Here is a 16,066-nt window from a genome sequence, read left to right on the forward strand (position 1 = left end):
TAGGTCAAGGGTTGGCTACCCCAAATGTGGAGCTGTTGCACCCTAGGTTCAAGTGACCAATATTTAAAAATAAACTAGATTCCTATAATTAACCTTCCTCTTTTCCAGTTAGAAATCCAAACCATAATGGCTTTAATGAGTCTGAGAATGTGCTTGACTGAGAGGAATATTTTGAACTTGCAAACAACAGCAACAAAAAAAAACCCCTATGGCGTTTATTAGGCTTCGTATGAGAAACCTTTGTGTACCTAAGTAGGACAGGATCATGTTTGGGAATGTGGTAGGTGACATTAGTTTCATGTAGGTCAAGCTTAATGCTGAAAAAGTTTTCTAATTTTCTTCATAATTTAGCTTAATAACTGGAAGCTATCAAATTTTACCAGAATATTGATTAATTCCATAAAAAGCTGATGGAATTCAGTCAGTTTATACTTTCTCTTAGATGGCTTTGTCCATGTGGTGAAATCTGATATGTAATTGAAGTGTGAGTTTTATGAGAACATTATTTTCCATTTTTAAGCAGACAATCTTGTGGTTTTGTTGTTCATTGTTGGGGGTCTTCTCTTTGGGTTTTTTGTTTGTTTGTAGTTATTATTACTACTAAGATAGTTATGGGCTCCTTTTGCTCAGCTGTTAGGAGCATGGATGTGAAGCAAAAGGGATGAAGTTCTGCTTAGTACCTACACTCTGTGGTCATGCATAGGTCCCCTGCCCAGCTGAAGGCTGAAGTCATCCAGTTGTGTTACATCATCATGATAAGCACAAGGAGATGTGCCAGAAAGGGTAACTTCCAAAACAGACAAAAAGTATGTGCATTTATCAACTTGAATGACTAAGGTTATAAGATTTTTTGTTGTGTTGAAATGTTTAGCAATGGTTGGTTTGGCCTTTCATCCCCCAGCTTTTCATGTTGTTATTAAAAGAGGGTCATGCACTGATGTTGCTGGGCGTTCGCTCAGCTAGCATTCATTTGTTGCATGAACATTCACCTCTTCACTGTCACCTCAGCTCTGTTGTTCTGGTGAGGAGGCAGTGCATTGGGAGGTGTTGTTTTTGTACTGTTTTTAACTGGAGGTACAGACTGCCTCAGAAAAATCTTCAAATCTGTTTTCCAAGAATTTGTGAACATAAGTAAAGTGAGCTATGAGTGCCAGAATGTGCTGCATTGGTCCATCAGCGTGAGTGCTGTTACTGACCTTGCAGAAACACCATGGTGCTCTGGACATGCAATCAAAGTAATTTTTGTCTCACTGACAGAAAACTCAGCAAACCTCAAAATCAGCATAACATACTGAGAGGTGTTAAGCCTCAAAATGTCCATTATTTCACTTAAATCACAAGACTGGGCACTACATTTAGAATTTTTCAGCTATGCCTCTTGCTCTCTTGAAGCTGAGTAATGCAATTTATCGAACGGTTGCAAGCTTTCAACTGCTTCAGAAAAGCTCAACATAAACCTCGAGGATGCCATGGCAATACCCATTCAATATGACACAAACCTAAGCAATTCAAAAGTTGTTTGTTTGTTTTTTAATTGGTAAGGTGCAGTTTCTAAGTTCAAGTCAAGTTGATGACAGGGAACTATTTATGAGTCAGAACTAAAGTTTGATAGGATGTTTTTTAAAGATATGCTTTCCTACGGTGTAACCTCCTCAGGATTCTCTAACTTGGATCCATTTTAATTGCTTCTTTAATGAGCTATTGTCAAGTAATACCACACCCAGGGACTGAGAGAAGCTGTTCATGGGAGATGTCCAGAGGAGCAGTGGCTGCTCATTTACCTATGCCAAACTACACCTGGGAAAATTTTTTTTCCTGAAGAAAAGGAAAAAAAATTAAGGAAAAAAAAAAAAGGAAACCTAACCTTTTAAGAACTGCCACAGAAAGGAAGGTTTCTGAGACTAAAACCAGTCTGGGTTTTTAACCCATGGCAGTAGCAAATGTGATAATTCATCAGAGTATTAGGTAAATAATATGAAAGTGCTGTCACTCAGCAAAAATCAGTAACAAGTGTAAGTTATATCCTTTGGTCTTCTAGATCAAATCTCTAAAACGTCTGCTGTCAGCAGTTACGTGACATGACAGTGGAGGGAAGTGACGGGGAAGGAAGAAAGGGTCAATGCAGCTCAGTTCTGCAGGATATACTTGTTCTTAATATTATTTCTTTTTACATTGGATACTATAAAAAGTTATTCTGAAAAGCACTATAATTGAAGAAGTGCGGTTGCTGAAGACTGAATTATATGATAATCATTTTCCTTTACTGTCTCCTTTTACTGTTAACTGATGCAAACTAACATTTTAATGCTTAAAATTACGTCTTCTCAATACAAATTAATAAATCTGATAAAGCAGAGGGGTGTAACACTGGGGGAGGGAAACAACCATGAGACATTTTAATCATCATACCTCAGTCTAATTACCTTGGACTTTTACCAGTATAAATGAGAGCAAAATTGGTCCTGTAAGTATTAAGTGAAGAATGTTTTCCCTTTCAGTCTAAGGAAGACAGGCTATGGGAAATAGAGTTCTTCTGGCTTTAGATGAATGTTATGATTCTTAATAGGCTAGTACAGATGGTACTTTGGATAGTGCTAAAGCAGTAATTAATGATAAATGTTACCCTCCTTCTCTGCTGGATTTAGAGTAATTGAAATAGTTCCTTACCTATGTGAAGGCTTTTTTTCCTTCTAGTTACTTACTGGCCCTATCAAATCTATACATTTATTGCATGTGTAGCATTTCCGTGATTATTTGTTCTTAATCATATTATAGTCCTTAGACTTCAGCTTATACTTTCTACTCAAGACATATTTCTTGAGGTCTGTTATTTAACTTTGGTTTGTAACATACCTTTTCATAACATAACTAACTTTGCCACTTGAATAACTTGACAATGTATTTCTTATTAAATCTACTGGTTATAGGATATATAGGAAATAAATCAATTATTTATCAGTAGAGCATTTAAAAACATTTACAAGGACACATGCAGGTCTGCAGACAGGACAGAACAGTGAGCAGAAGATACTGTAAGGGGCTTAGGATACTGCTCTGTGGTATTGGTTTTCTACTAGAAACTTATATTTGCTCTGATTGCTAGAAGGCTACTTTATTCTCTGTATACTATACAGTGCTCTCTTCCCTGATTCTATATCTAGGCAGATGCAAGGCTTTAACAGAGGTGTAAACTTTGCTTGTTACAAAAAAGATTCTCTTGGAAATATGGATGTGACAATTTATCAAATGCCAAGGTTAATAATACACCAAATAACTCAATTATCTTCAAAAAAATACTTAATATTTTCTTCTTGTTTAAGGGGAAAAAACAGTCACAAAAATGTTCACATGTGGTATTTTGACTCAATCTGTAAATCCGTGTGTGCTTTATAGTACAGCAGTGCATATGATTGTATCAGCTTTGACTGCTTAAATATATGCTTAACAAGGATTTTGCAGGATTTAAAACATCGGGGGGGGGGGGAAGAAAGCCCCTTTCTGCTGTCCTTAAGTTTAATGGTGATTTAATTTTGTGTTAAGGAAAATGAAAACATACCAGAAAAAAACATGTTTTACTTTTGAGAAGAGTTTGACTTTAAAGGTCTGAAGGAGTCTAACTTTTCTAACATTTTATATCGCAATGCTTGGTAGTTTGAATTTGCAAGAAGTAGGACAGTACAATTGACTTAATTGCAGGTGCTCCTATAAACAAGGATTTGGCAGGGTTTGGCCTTTAATTGAGGGCAGTGTAATTTTCTATACTATGCAGATGTGAATTACGAACATGTTAAGGTCTAATCTCTCAGGGTGCTCAGTGCCTTGTCAGAACTCTTTTCCATTCTCTAGTTTTTGAAGTTAATAACTGCAATACTGTTCAGCATCTTGCTGAATAAGCCTTTAAGAGACCAGTGTGTTTTCTGATTTAGAAAGCTTCATCATTTATTTGATGACCAGCATTTAGAGTGGTTTTTCTTCAAAATCTGACTGTTTTGTCCTGTTGTGATTTTGACACTTGCATAGAAGACACAGAAGAGGGAAGCAGTGTGTAGGAGTTGAAAAGTTTGTTAGTAATTAGTTAGAGTTGTGTTTCTTTCAGACCTAGCATAGTCTTATTGCAAAGTAATGTTTGTGGCAGTTTAAACATCCCTCTGTACACTACAGCAAGTTGTTCAAAAGTATAGTAGAGTGCTTAGAGACATACATGCATACATGTCTGCTAATATATAGCATGTGCATATAAATGCAGCATAAAAAGAGGCAGTAGCTCTACCTAATAGATTACAATACTCTTGGACTCTTTCCACAGCTTGAAATGCAGTCAGGATTTTATCCGATCATTTGGAAAGTGTGTGAATTCCTAACTACCTCCTTCTTTAACATTAAATTAATTCCTCCTCTGTTGGCATCACAGGATTTTTTTTTAAAATACAGTATTTTTAACACCTGAAATAATCATCCTAATCTAAGCAATCAGCTTTTAGGAGATCTAGAAGCTGTTTGGGGGCATTTCCTTGTATCTCAGTCCTCACCCCTTGTTTTTTTTGGAAGAGACTTTTCAAAAAAAGGATCTCAAGAGGAAAAAGAATGAAGAGCCAGTGCCTGCCAGAAGTTTGCTTCCCACCCTCTGCCTTACCTTGCGCTCCTGGACTATAGAAATCCTGGGTCAGCTATTGCTCCATGGTGCGAGGCGTTCAGCTGTAGCATCAGAGCTGTGAGCATTCCAGCAGTCCTACTAAACAATGAGAGATAGGCTCTTTGCATGCCCCAAGCCTATGGAGCATTACGTCATTGCCTTCCCATATAAGGCACTCTGTGTCTGACTGGTGTACTTTAGTGATAGCCAGAACTTAGAAAGCTTATTAATGTGTTCTGGCTCCAGCTGACGCTCAGGACTGTGTGAAATATTTCATTTGTCTACCAGTTCATGGCCAAGAAGAATGTGCGGAAGGTTTGGGTTAGGGCAGTTCCTTTCTATTATTGATAATAAAGTCATTAGAAGTTGTTAGCTGATTAGTTATAATGTCTTGCACTTAGTCTCCCAGCCTAGAGTTTGAGAAGGGAAAAAAATTAAGTTTCAGGTAGTTTTCTTTAATTATGTGTTTAAAGGGAGCTTTCTCTTTTATCTTACTTTTTTGTTGGTTTAATATGACAAATAATGTGAATTTAGCTGAATGCTTCAGAGGGTGATATGCACTTCACACCTTCCTTTTTGTTTTTGGTCCCTGTTTCGAATCCCCGCTCCCCCCCTTTTTTTTTGTCACCCCCCTTTTTTTTTTAACCTTTTTTATGCCACTCCTTTTTTTTCCTCCCTTCTCCCCGCTTTTTCCCCCCTCACCTTCCCTCCTCCCCCTTCCTTTTGTCCCTTCTTTGGTCTTTTTTTTTTTTCATTTGTGCTTTTGGTTTTGCCCCTTCTTTTAATCCTTTTTTCTTCATCCCTTTTTTGTCCCTTTTTTATTGGTCTTTTTTTTTCTTTTCCCCTTTTTTCCCCACTCATTTTTCTTTCCTTTTTTTTTTTTCCTTTTTTCTTCCCCCCCCCCCATGTCCTTCTGTAAAGAATCAGGGTCCTCAGAGGATAGTATTTTATTTCCTGATGATGTAACTACAAAACAATTCTGTAAGTGATGATGGGAAGGCCAGATGAAATCTGATTTTTTTTTTATTATTTTTTTTTTCTCTTCAATGTTTTTCCTACAAACCCCTTTCCTTTTCATATGTTTGTGTTTCAGCTAACACAATTAAGCAGTCCAACCAACTATTTTTAGTAAGAAGGTCATAAAGAAATGAGTCGTTTGTTTTTGATATTTAGAAAAGAGGCAGGGAGCCAAAAAGTAGGATTTAGATTGAAAAACTGAAAACATCTCTCTTGTGTTGCCTGCCCGTCAGCATGCACCCTGAATAAACACTGAGAACACAAGGATGAAACAGTTGGAATGGACACAAAACCTGTTGTTTAAATTCCATTGAGGCTTAGCAGGAGTTAATGAAATAAACTAGTTTGTGTTGGTGGGTAAAATAGACCTCTGAAAGGCTTTCTACTCTATTTTGTGTAGCTCTGTTAAAGTGCATCCACAATTCATTGATTTTCAGCATTTGAATTTTAGTCTTTGGACAAACTGCGAGGTAGCTTGAACTCTCCTACTGCCTACACTGACATAAAGCACTTGACTTATTTGGGAGTGTTTTCTGTAGGTATGGAGATAAATGATGATTAAAATATTTGCATTTCATTAAAAACACAGATATCACTTGGCTAGCTTACACATATTTGCCTTGAATGCAGCCTGAAAAAGAGACTTATTCTTTAGTTAGCAAATTCTGCATTGTGACTGGGTGAAGACTTACTAAGAAGCACACTGCTTGTGTGTGTGGATGATCCTACTGTGTTCCCCTTGTAAGTTTCTGAGGAAGTACCTAGATGTGCAATTGACCAGAAAATATCCAAATCTATTTAGTAATGCAAAACTTGTATACTGACAAAGTAGTGTTGGAGATACAGGGATGTCTTCTTTGAATATACCAATGGACAGACCAGAACAATATTTTATTTCCTATTTTAGGGAGATTTAATAATCATATGCAAACAAAACAATTAAATTAGCTTGTCTTTAAGTAGAATTGTACCATTAGGTTCCTGGGCTAATGTTTTTAGGAGCTAACAGCGTGGATAATTTGGGTTACTTAAAAGTTCATCTAGATGACCTTGGTATAGAGAACATGGAGTTGACTTCATCTTTAGCTGCAAACTCCTCCTTTCTGCTTGGACTGTTTGAAAAGACAGGACAACTGCAGGGGCAAGATACTGTCTGAGAGCAGGCTGTGGAGAGTGCTGTTCCCAATTAAGATTTGCAAGGGGGCGTCAGTTAAGTAGATCCGTAAAAGGTAGCTAGGAGCTAAGTGTGCATACATTCTTTATGTATGCATGTGTGTGTGCAAGCATACAAAGAGGGTGAAAATGTCTGTATTTTACTTGGCTATTTTTTTTTTCTTTCCTTCCCTTTGCAATTGCTGGTTGGGGTTTTTTTTTTGGTTGCTTATTTGGTTAGGTTTTCCCCCTGCATCTTCCTCTTCACCTGCACACCCTGTATCTCTCTAGTCTATCTCTATCTGAAAATTGCCTGGATTTTTGTCCTCCCACATGAAACATTTGTTGTAGACCACAACAGCTTTGAAAAAGAGGACTTCTCAAAAGTTGGGAATGAAAAATGCATCCTTACAGTTCGCTTCTATTCTTTGTTGCTAGGAAGACAGCTCAGATAGTGCTTGTGGTAAGTTTATTGGCAGTTTGGGGGCAGGCTGGAGCAGGGAATAGGGAATGCAAATCCTCTTGTTTTCTGAGTCTGTGTTTACATGTAGGGATGGCCAAACTTCCAGTTTCTTAATTCTCTGTGATGCAAAAGTGTACGTGCCTCAGAGAGAGACTGAATTTCTTCTGTATTGTCACAACTTAGTAAAGGACAGAGTACAGTACTATTCCTATCCCTGTTAAGGAACTTCATCATTAAAAATTCCACATTTTGGAGTACTTGTTTATATCTGAGGAAATGAATAGAGTTGCTGAGAAGCTTTCCTTTATGCCTTTTTTACAGTGTCTTTCAATATCTGTAGGTGGAATCCTGACACTGCTGAACTTCACCAATGGAGAAAAAAAGGGTTCGAGCAGGCAGATATGCCAGTCTCATTGTCCAATGCTCCCTGAAAATGAATTTGGTTTCCTTAGTTACTGGCCATAGTTGTTCAGAATTGGTGCTCTTGCAAGTATTGTGGTGGCAAAAGAAGCTGTGGATTTGTAGAAATTAGAGACCAAATAAAAGCCTTATTAGATCCTTTGGTGCATTCCCTGACAATGTGAGGCTGCGCCCAGCAGACTGCTTGCAGTGTCTTGCATCTAGTCTCTCTGCTTATTGTTTGTATTGTTATTTGTGCCCACATTCTCTGAGGATTTTACTTGGAAACACAAAAAATAGAAGCTGGTAATACAGAAGATTGTAGCAGTCATGGAAAAGATAGGACAAATAAGACTTTGAGGTTGTTGTTAGACTTTATCTTCAACTATCTGAATTCCTCCTGCTACTTCTTCTCTTTCCTTTTTCTTCCCAAGGCAATTCACAGCAGCAGTTCCAGTGTCTTTAAACCCATAACCTATCTCTTGCAGCATTTGACCCCTTCCTTTAGCCGTTTTGTATCTAAGATAAATAAAGGAAATTAGAACTTGGGCCTCAGTTCAACAAAGCACTTAAAACATAGTCCTGTGTATTTTTATTGAAAAAGAAAAGAACTTCAGCAGAAAACTGCTTTTAATGATATATTACAATGCTTTACTGAATCAGACTCTTGGTCACATTTACTTCATGTAGATATTGTTGAAGCTCAGGCTTTTGAAATTCTCTGTGGGGTCTAAATCTTTAGGTTACTTCCATTATTCCAAAACCAGACATCTACAAAAGTGCAAACACTGTCAAAGCTTTTATTAGCATTTTACATGACTTAAACCCATTTGCTTTTTTGGAGGTGCTCTACTTAAGCTTTGCAAGTGATACTGGAGAACCGACAACACGTGCGAGACTGACAAGTTGAGTTTTAATGATTTGCATAAATGGGATCTGATGTTTAATGTTTTAATAACTCATGTGATTTCAAGGATTTATCACCAGTGTAGGCTCAGCCTTGTGAAGTCTGTGGGAGTTTTAACATTATCTCAGTGGAAGAAGTCTCACTTTTTATTTCTTGGACTGATTGCATCCTTCAGAAATTCTCTATCCAATCTGTCTTTGTTACTTCTCCCAGCATTCATAATTGACATTCTCCCAAACTTCATCAGTGAAGTGTGTTTTAGTGTTTTCTATCCTATGCATAGAGTAATTTCTGATTATTACAAAGAGAAATGTGGAGGCTCTTATGGGTAAGTGAGGGTCTGAAATGCACTGGCAACTGATAAATTGTGTGTAGAAGGCAAGGGGGAGAAGCAGAGGGAAATTCTGCAGATAACCTTTAGATTCATGTGTCCTTTACTATGGACCATGGACGGAAAGAGATTCATATCTTTGTTACTGTGTGTTTTAAATTTTTTTGGCAGCACAAAGAAATACTTTCCCAAACTCTCCTATTGTTTGCAGATTACATTATTCTCCCTTTTTTGGCAGATGCAAATACAATTCCTAGCCAAATATTAGGGATAATTAGATCCCTTTTTGTTGGGCGCCGCCTTTAGAAGTTGATGACTGCATCTCTTAACTGCTGATGACTTCTCTCCTAAGGAGAGCTGGCAACTACTCCATAACTGCTTGAGAGATGGTTTCCTCTTGTGTATGGGACCAAAACATGTTTTATGAAAAAGACATTTTCTGCACAGCAGAGCTTAGATTAATAGAACCTAATGTGTATGCCTTCCCCATGTCTAAATAAACCATTTATAGCCAAGTAACCTTTTCTCCATAATGAAGTGGAATAGTGTTCTTTGGTCAGTGAAGGCTCTGCACAACAGTGTATTTTAAGAAGCAGCTTGGAGGTTTGTTTTGTTTGTGATGTTCTGTACTGAGATTTTTTTTTTAACTATCCCCACCCCCCTCAAGTATGCCTATCCAGTGGGGCTATTTCTGGGAGCACAACAGCCATTTCAGTAGTAATGTAATAGCATAAGTGAGTTGTAATCATCCAAAGGCTGCTGCAGTGAGGTACCATGAAAGGTATTAAGTTCCACAGCTGGGAAAGTCCTTGAAAGTAGAACACATTTTCAATGCCTGTCTTTAGTCACTAGACCTCAGAAAAAAATATGTGACACTGTGTAATTAGCTGCCTACTTTTTTTCCCCATCCATCTTCCTTTGAAATTCAGTCAAAGCAAGATTCTTCATGTAGAACTTCAGGGAAATGGTGTGACTGAAACACTTAGAGCTTAGAGTCTAACTTCACATGAATCCCTGTCTCAGACCTTTTGTACATGTTAACCTAAGCTGTGAATTCAGTTATTCTGTTCAAATTGATTAAAACTCTTTCTGAGCAGATTAATTATTGTTTGAATAATAAACACAGGAATTTGAGTGGAGTCAGGGGTTTACATACACAGAAACGGAATGTGATGTCAGTGGAGGATGCTCCTTTCAAAACTTTGATGCAGGTGAGGCTCTGGAACACCTCTGCTGTGAAGAAAGGCCAAGAGAGTTGGGGCTGTACAGCCTGGAGAATAGAAGGGTATCCAGTATCTGAAGGGTCCTACAGGAGAGCTGGAGGACTTTTTACAAAGGCATGTATTGACAGGACAAGGAGTAATGGCTTCAAACTGGAAGAGTCTAGATTTAGATTAGACGTTCTTCCCCATGAGCATGTTGAAGCATTGAAACAAGTTGCCCAGAGAAGTTGTGGAGGCTCCAGCTTTTTGGAAGTATTCAAAGCCAGTTTGGATGGACCTTGAGCAGTTTGGTCTTGTAGAAGGTGTCTCTACCCATGGCAGGGGGGTTGGAACTAGATGATCTTTAAAGTTCTTTCCAACCCAAACCATTCTATGATTCTATGAGTTGCAGAGGTAGATGAAGTTAAGTTCCTTCAGTTCCTCCATCTACCTGACTATCTCTTCCCTTCTTCTTTTCCCTTCATGTTTCTTCACTTGTTGCTGGGTGATGCTGATCTACCAATGTGTTGAAGTGCAAAACCCAGCACAAGTGAAAGGCATTTGGCATTCAGTATGTTCCTTACTGGTTGCACATTTTATAGGAGTCATTTGAGGCCATGGTCTGCTTTGAGGGCACAAGCTTGCGACACACACACTTGGGTGAGTGCGGAGTTGAATGCAGCTTAGGAACTGTCAGAAGGCTTGTTGGAACTGTTGATAATTATACATAGAGGAGTACAAAGTTGTTATGCTTTTTTTCTGTTTTAGTGCTTAAGTAGCTAGAATCCAGGATCAGAATGTATCACGAGTCTTACATTTCATTGTCGTAAGTCTGAGTAGGCTTCTCTTGTCTCCTACAGATTTACTCAGTGAAAATGCAGCTGTAAGAGAGAGCTTAGCTGGAAAGGTTGTAAAAGAATGACTGAGTACTAAGGAAGGCAAATTTTGCAAGGGGAGAAAGGATTTTTTTGTTGAAGGGCCTGCAAAATCTGAGTAAAACATGAAGATGCTCTTGAGCCCACGGGCCGTTCTTTGGGTCACTAGGTGCTGGCTTTTATGTTACAAAACCTCCATAATATGAATCACATCATGTTATGGTAGAGGTTGGAAAGGACCTCCAGGAGATCATCACGTCCAACACACCTGCCAAAGCAGGATCACTTGGGGCAGGCCACACAGGAATGTGTCCAGATAGATCTTGGAAGTCTCTAGAGAAGGAGACTCTACAACCTCTCTGGGCAGCCTGTTCCAGTGCTCCAACACCCTCACAGCCAAGAAGTTTTTCCTGATGTTGAAATGCAAATTCCTGTGTTTCAGTTTGTGTCTGTTTCCCATTGTCCTATCACAGGGCACCATTGAAAAGAGACTGGCCTCGTCTTCCTAACACCCACTCTTCAGATATTTGTCAGCATTAATATGATCCCCTCTCAGCCTTCACTTCTCCAGGCTAAACAGCCCCAGGACTCTCAGCCTTTCCTCGTAAGAGAGGCATTCAATTCCCTTAATCATCCTTGTAGCCCTCTGTTGGACTTAGTCCAGTATTTCCCTGTACCTCTTGCACTGGGGAGCAGAGAACTGGATACAATACTGTAGATATGGTCTCATGAGAGCAGTGTAGAACAGGAAGAGAACCTCCCTTAAACTGCTGGCCATACTCTTCTTAATGCACCCCAGGACATCATTGGCCTTCTTGGTCACAAGGGCACATTGCTGTCCCATGGATAACTTACTGTAGACAATACATGGCTTTTTTCTGCCTCCATAATCCCCCTCCCCTTGGATTCCTTTTTGAAAGTACGTTTTAAAAAGAATAGATTTTCAAAGGCTTTCCTTACTCTCTATCATTTCAGTAGCCATGCACTAATCCTTGTTTAAAGTGTGGTACTTTAATTTATTGGGGGATTTTTATAGCAGTTGAAATAATGCGGAGGCAAATGTATCCTATACAGGCTGATTTAGATTGTGGATTCCTAGTGATGTAATGTAACTTGTAAAACTTTGATCCCTTTGGGATTCCAGATTGCTGAGCTATCTGATAGATTCATAGTTCAGAAATGTGACTTGGTTGTGTGGTTCAGTTCTCTAGTCTGGAAAAGTATTTACAGAATTTCTTGATCTCCTAGTGTGTAGTCACATGTAGTTCTTTGTGTTAGGCTTGCCCACAGCAGGTACTGTTCAAGGAGTCTCTTGAGCTTGGGGAAATGTGTTTAGCAGACTTGGACACTCATAGCTCCAGAGCCTGCAACAAAAATTTCACAAAACCCTTGAATGAGGAAGTGGAATACATAGAAAATAGTATTAATTTGGCTTTTCTTTTATGGTAGCCTGCATGAGACTTACCAGAATTAAGATCAGTTATCTTGAACTCAGAAATAGGAAAGTTGTGTCATTATCTGGAAACACTTTTATTGATCTCATGTCTCTGTATGTTACACCAACAGGATGGATTATTAGTAAGAAAGTCTGCCAGGAGATGGATTACATGCTTGAATAACCTACAGATTGCTTCATGCTTGAAAATTTTACTCAAGGAAATTCTCTTCCAGCACCTAAAGACAGAAATTCCTGTTTAGTCCCTAAAATCCTATGCTCTTTGAACAGTCTTCCCTGCAGCCTTCCCCAGTGCTCTCTTGCCTGCTTCATGGTTTCTTTTGCAGTTGTTGCATACTTAGTTTCTAATGTTTTGTTCAGTTACCTATTTTTAGCTGTAAGGATGAAGTTTCTGTTCCCCTTGGTAACTTAGTTGAAAGCTTTCTGACAGAGCATTATTTCTGGCTTCTGTTTGCACACAGTAAACTCAGAAGCTCAGTATAAAAATATTAACATTATTAGATGAAAGCTAGTTGCAGTTGATAAAACATGAATGTATATGAAATGTGTGATTATGATAACTAGGTAGGATTAATTAAACATAGAATTGTATTGGATTCTCTTATGTAGCAACACAATTTTGTATAAGAGAAGTCTCAAGTGGCTTCATTTGCTGCAAAATCTCAATAGCACAAGTGATAATTTACAGAATCATAGAATTGTTTTGGTTGGAAATCTCACTGAGTCCAACCATTGAGCCAAGATCACTATGGCCGTGAAACCATATCCCAAAGGCCACACATTTCCTGAACACCTCCAGAGAGATGGTGACTCCACTGCCTTCCTGAGCCACCTGACCACTCATGCAGGAAATTTTTTTTCCTAATATCCAATGTAAACCTCCCCTGATGTAAATTAAGGCCATTTCCTCTCATTATGTCACCTGATACTAGAGAGAAGACCCCAACCCCCACCTCACTCCAACCTCCATTCAGGGAGTTGTAGAGAGTAGTGAGGTCTCCCTTCAGCCTCCTCTGCTCCAGACTAAACAATCCCAGTTTCCTCAGCTGCTCATCGTAAGACTTGTGTTCAAGGGCCTTCACTGGCTTTGTTGCTCTTCTCTGGACACACTCCAGCACCTCAATGTCCTTCTTGTAGGGAGGGGCCCCAAAATGAATACAGTCTTTGAGGTGTGGCTTCAGAGGTGCTGAATACAGGGGCATGATCACTATTTTTCTAGAAGTCTGAAGTGTGTCCAGAGTGGACATGTCAGGTTATACACAGCTTGACAAGAATAAACACTTTAGTTGAGAGCTATAAAATGCCTTTGATTTTGGGACTTGGGAAAAGTCCCCAAAAAAGTGGAGCCGTAACTTGTAGATATCTGTGTATATCTAAGCCAGTGCAAGGCATGCCCAGAAGATGCTCATGTCTGTGGTTTGCTCAGTGGTCAGTGTGGTGGGTGGTTCAGGTTCTTAGAGCAGTTCTGATGGGGATGGGTTTCCCTGGAGCAGAAACACTCAGAGAACAGAGTCTTGTGGAAATTTATCAGTGGCATTGCTTGGTGAGAGCAGGGTCTGAGTGGGAGTGAATTCTGAAATGATTCCAGACATTTTGGGAATTGCTCTGAAAAGTTTTCATATGCAAATACACCCATAGGAATTGTGGATACTTCTGAGTTTTTATGGATGATGGTTCCAAAGGATTTTGATTTCTTCCAGCTAGTTATGCTTCTGAAGTGACTGAGGGCTGTTTGTGATACACTAGCTTTAAACGCTGTACCAGGATCTGTTCCACATGTATTGATGTCACAGTATTTGGGTTGTTTAACAAAACTTTGACTCATTACTTTTGCTTCAGTATTGCAAAAAATACTTTCTTGGAAGCATCTTCTCTATTTTAGGTAATTCTAAAAAGCAAGGAAGCTGCCCATTTTTGGTAGTGAATTCCTACAGGCTTCAGGGAATAGCATTAGTATCTTAAGTAATGAAAAAGGAAATTGTGTTTGTGGATCCTTTTGAAAGTATAATAATTTTGTTTCTTTTCAGAATGGCAAGGGGAACAGGTAAACCAAATCACACTGTGAAGTTTCTGTGTTGTTTTTCTTTAACTGCTTCATCAGATTCACCAAGGGTTAATGAATTCAGAGGAAGCAGACCAATTTCCACTCAGTCTGTGGTTTTAATTTGTTAGAATATAATACACTTAAAAAAGTAGAAAGAAGCTTCTAGGGTTTTGTTGTTGTTGTTGTTTGGTTTTTGTTTGGGTTGGGTGAGTTTTGGTTTTGTTCCTTAAGGGAGGTCAGTGGGAAAGGGAAGAGGAGTCAGGAAGTAGTCCACACAGAGTCTCAAATGTGTACTTTTCACTGTGTTATAAACCTGAGTTTAGAAAGGAAAATGGCTGTGTCTTGCATTTCTGATTTGCATTATCTTCGGAATCTTTTAGTTCAAATAGAGCCAACTTATTGCTGTCAGTTGTATAGCATTGAGGCTGGTGAAAATGCTCACCTCTTCTGCAATGAAGAAAAGTGTTCACTTTGTTTCCCTGTAGAGCACTGACCTTGTTCTTTGTCTCTCACTCTTCATAGTAACCTCATCAGTGACAGCCTTTACTAAATTGATACTTGATTTTCATTCATTTGTTGTCATAGGATTGCTTAGGTTGGAAGGGACCTTAGTGATCATCTACTCCAACTGCCCTGCCATGGGCAAAGATGCCTCTCAACTAGACCAGGTTGCTCAAGGCCTTATCCAGCCTGGCCTTTAACACCTCCAGGGAGGAGGCATCCACAGCCTCTCTGGGCAACCTATTTCAGAGTCTCACTACACTCATACTGAAGAACTTCTCCCTAAGACCTAGTGTAAACCTTCTCTCCCTCAGTTTAAAACCACTTCCCCTTGTCCAGTCAATGGACACCCTTGTGAAAATTCCCTCTCCAGCCTTCCTGTAGATTCCCTTCAGGCACTGGAAGGCAGCTGTAGGGTTCTCCTTGAGTCTTCTGTTCTCCAAGCTGAACAGCCCCAGCTCCCTCAACTTACATGATTCTTCTGGTGAATATTTCAATGTTTTACTTTTGGTAAATTCCACCACCACCACCCCCCCCTTAAAAAAACCCACCTTCTTCATTGACCTGAAAGAAGAAAGCTGCTGATATAAAGTCTTGCTGAGGTGACAGTCCTTTTAAAACTGTATGTGTGCATGGTCTTAAGACATTCATAGCCATGTACTGTTTCTACTTTGATGAAACAGAGTACAAACTGTGAAAATAAAGGGTATGTGTTCACTTGCAGTATTTGAATGTAAATCTCTAGTTAAACACCTTCATAATTCTTTAACTGCAGATACATTTATACAAGTCAGATTTCCATTTATAACTTCTTTTAAGAATTACACAAATGTTGCATTTGTTCTTTTGACTCCTGCATTCTGAGCAAATACATAGCTTAAAGTTAACTAGAAAACATTTTTCATGTTCTTATTCATAATACAATCTGGAAGAGAGGGGTAGTGGTGGTTTATTTGTTGTTTGATTAGGGTTTGGTTTGGGGTTTTTTTTGTTTAGTTGTTTGGTTGGGGTGTTTCTGTATAATCTGTTAACTTCAAATTTAATCAGGTTGTTCTGGGTGTTTTTGGGGGTTTTTTCTGTGACCAG

General features: G+C 38.9%; 2 protein-coding genes across 5 annotated transcripts in view; one reads left to right on the plus strand and one right to left on the minus strand.

Moving 5' to 3' along the window:
- CMSS1 (cms1 ribosomal small subunit homolog) overlaps positions 1–16,066 on the plus strand; it is a 236,231-nt gene that overhangs the window by 35,720 nt on the left and 184,445 nt on the right. The gene's annotated exons all lie outside the window — the stretch shown is intronic.
- Positions 1–16,066, minus strand: part of FILIP1L (filamin A interacting protein 1 like) — a 189,959-nt gene that overhangs the window by 32,154 nt on the left and 141,739 nt on the right. The window contains exon 1 of one of the 4 annotated variants that reach the window (XM_054163939.1): positions 4,634–4,727. The exons of the other annotated variants lie outside the window; for them this stretch is intronic. The gene's annotated coding sequence lies outside the window, so the exon portion shown is untranslated. Of the gene's footprint in view, positions 1–4,633; positions 4,728–16,066 lie in introns of those variants that run through there. 4 annotated transcript variants of the gene reach the window in all.

The sequence above is a fragment of the Dryobates pubescens genome, chromosome 8 (genome assembly GCF_014839835.1).
Source record: "Dryobates pubescens isolate bDryPub1 chromosome 8, bDryPub1.pri, whole genome shotgun sequence".
In the NCBI taxonomy this organism is placed as follows: Eukaryota; Metazoa; Chordata; class Aves; order Piciformes; family Picidae; genus Dryobates; species Dryobates pubescens.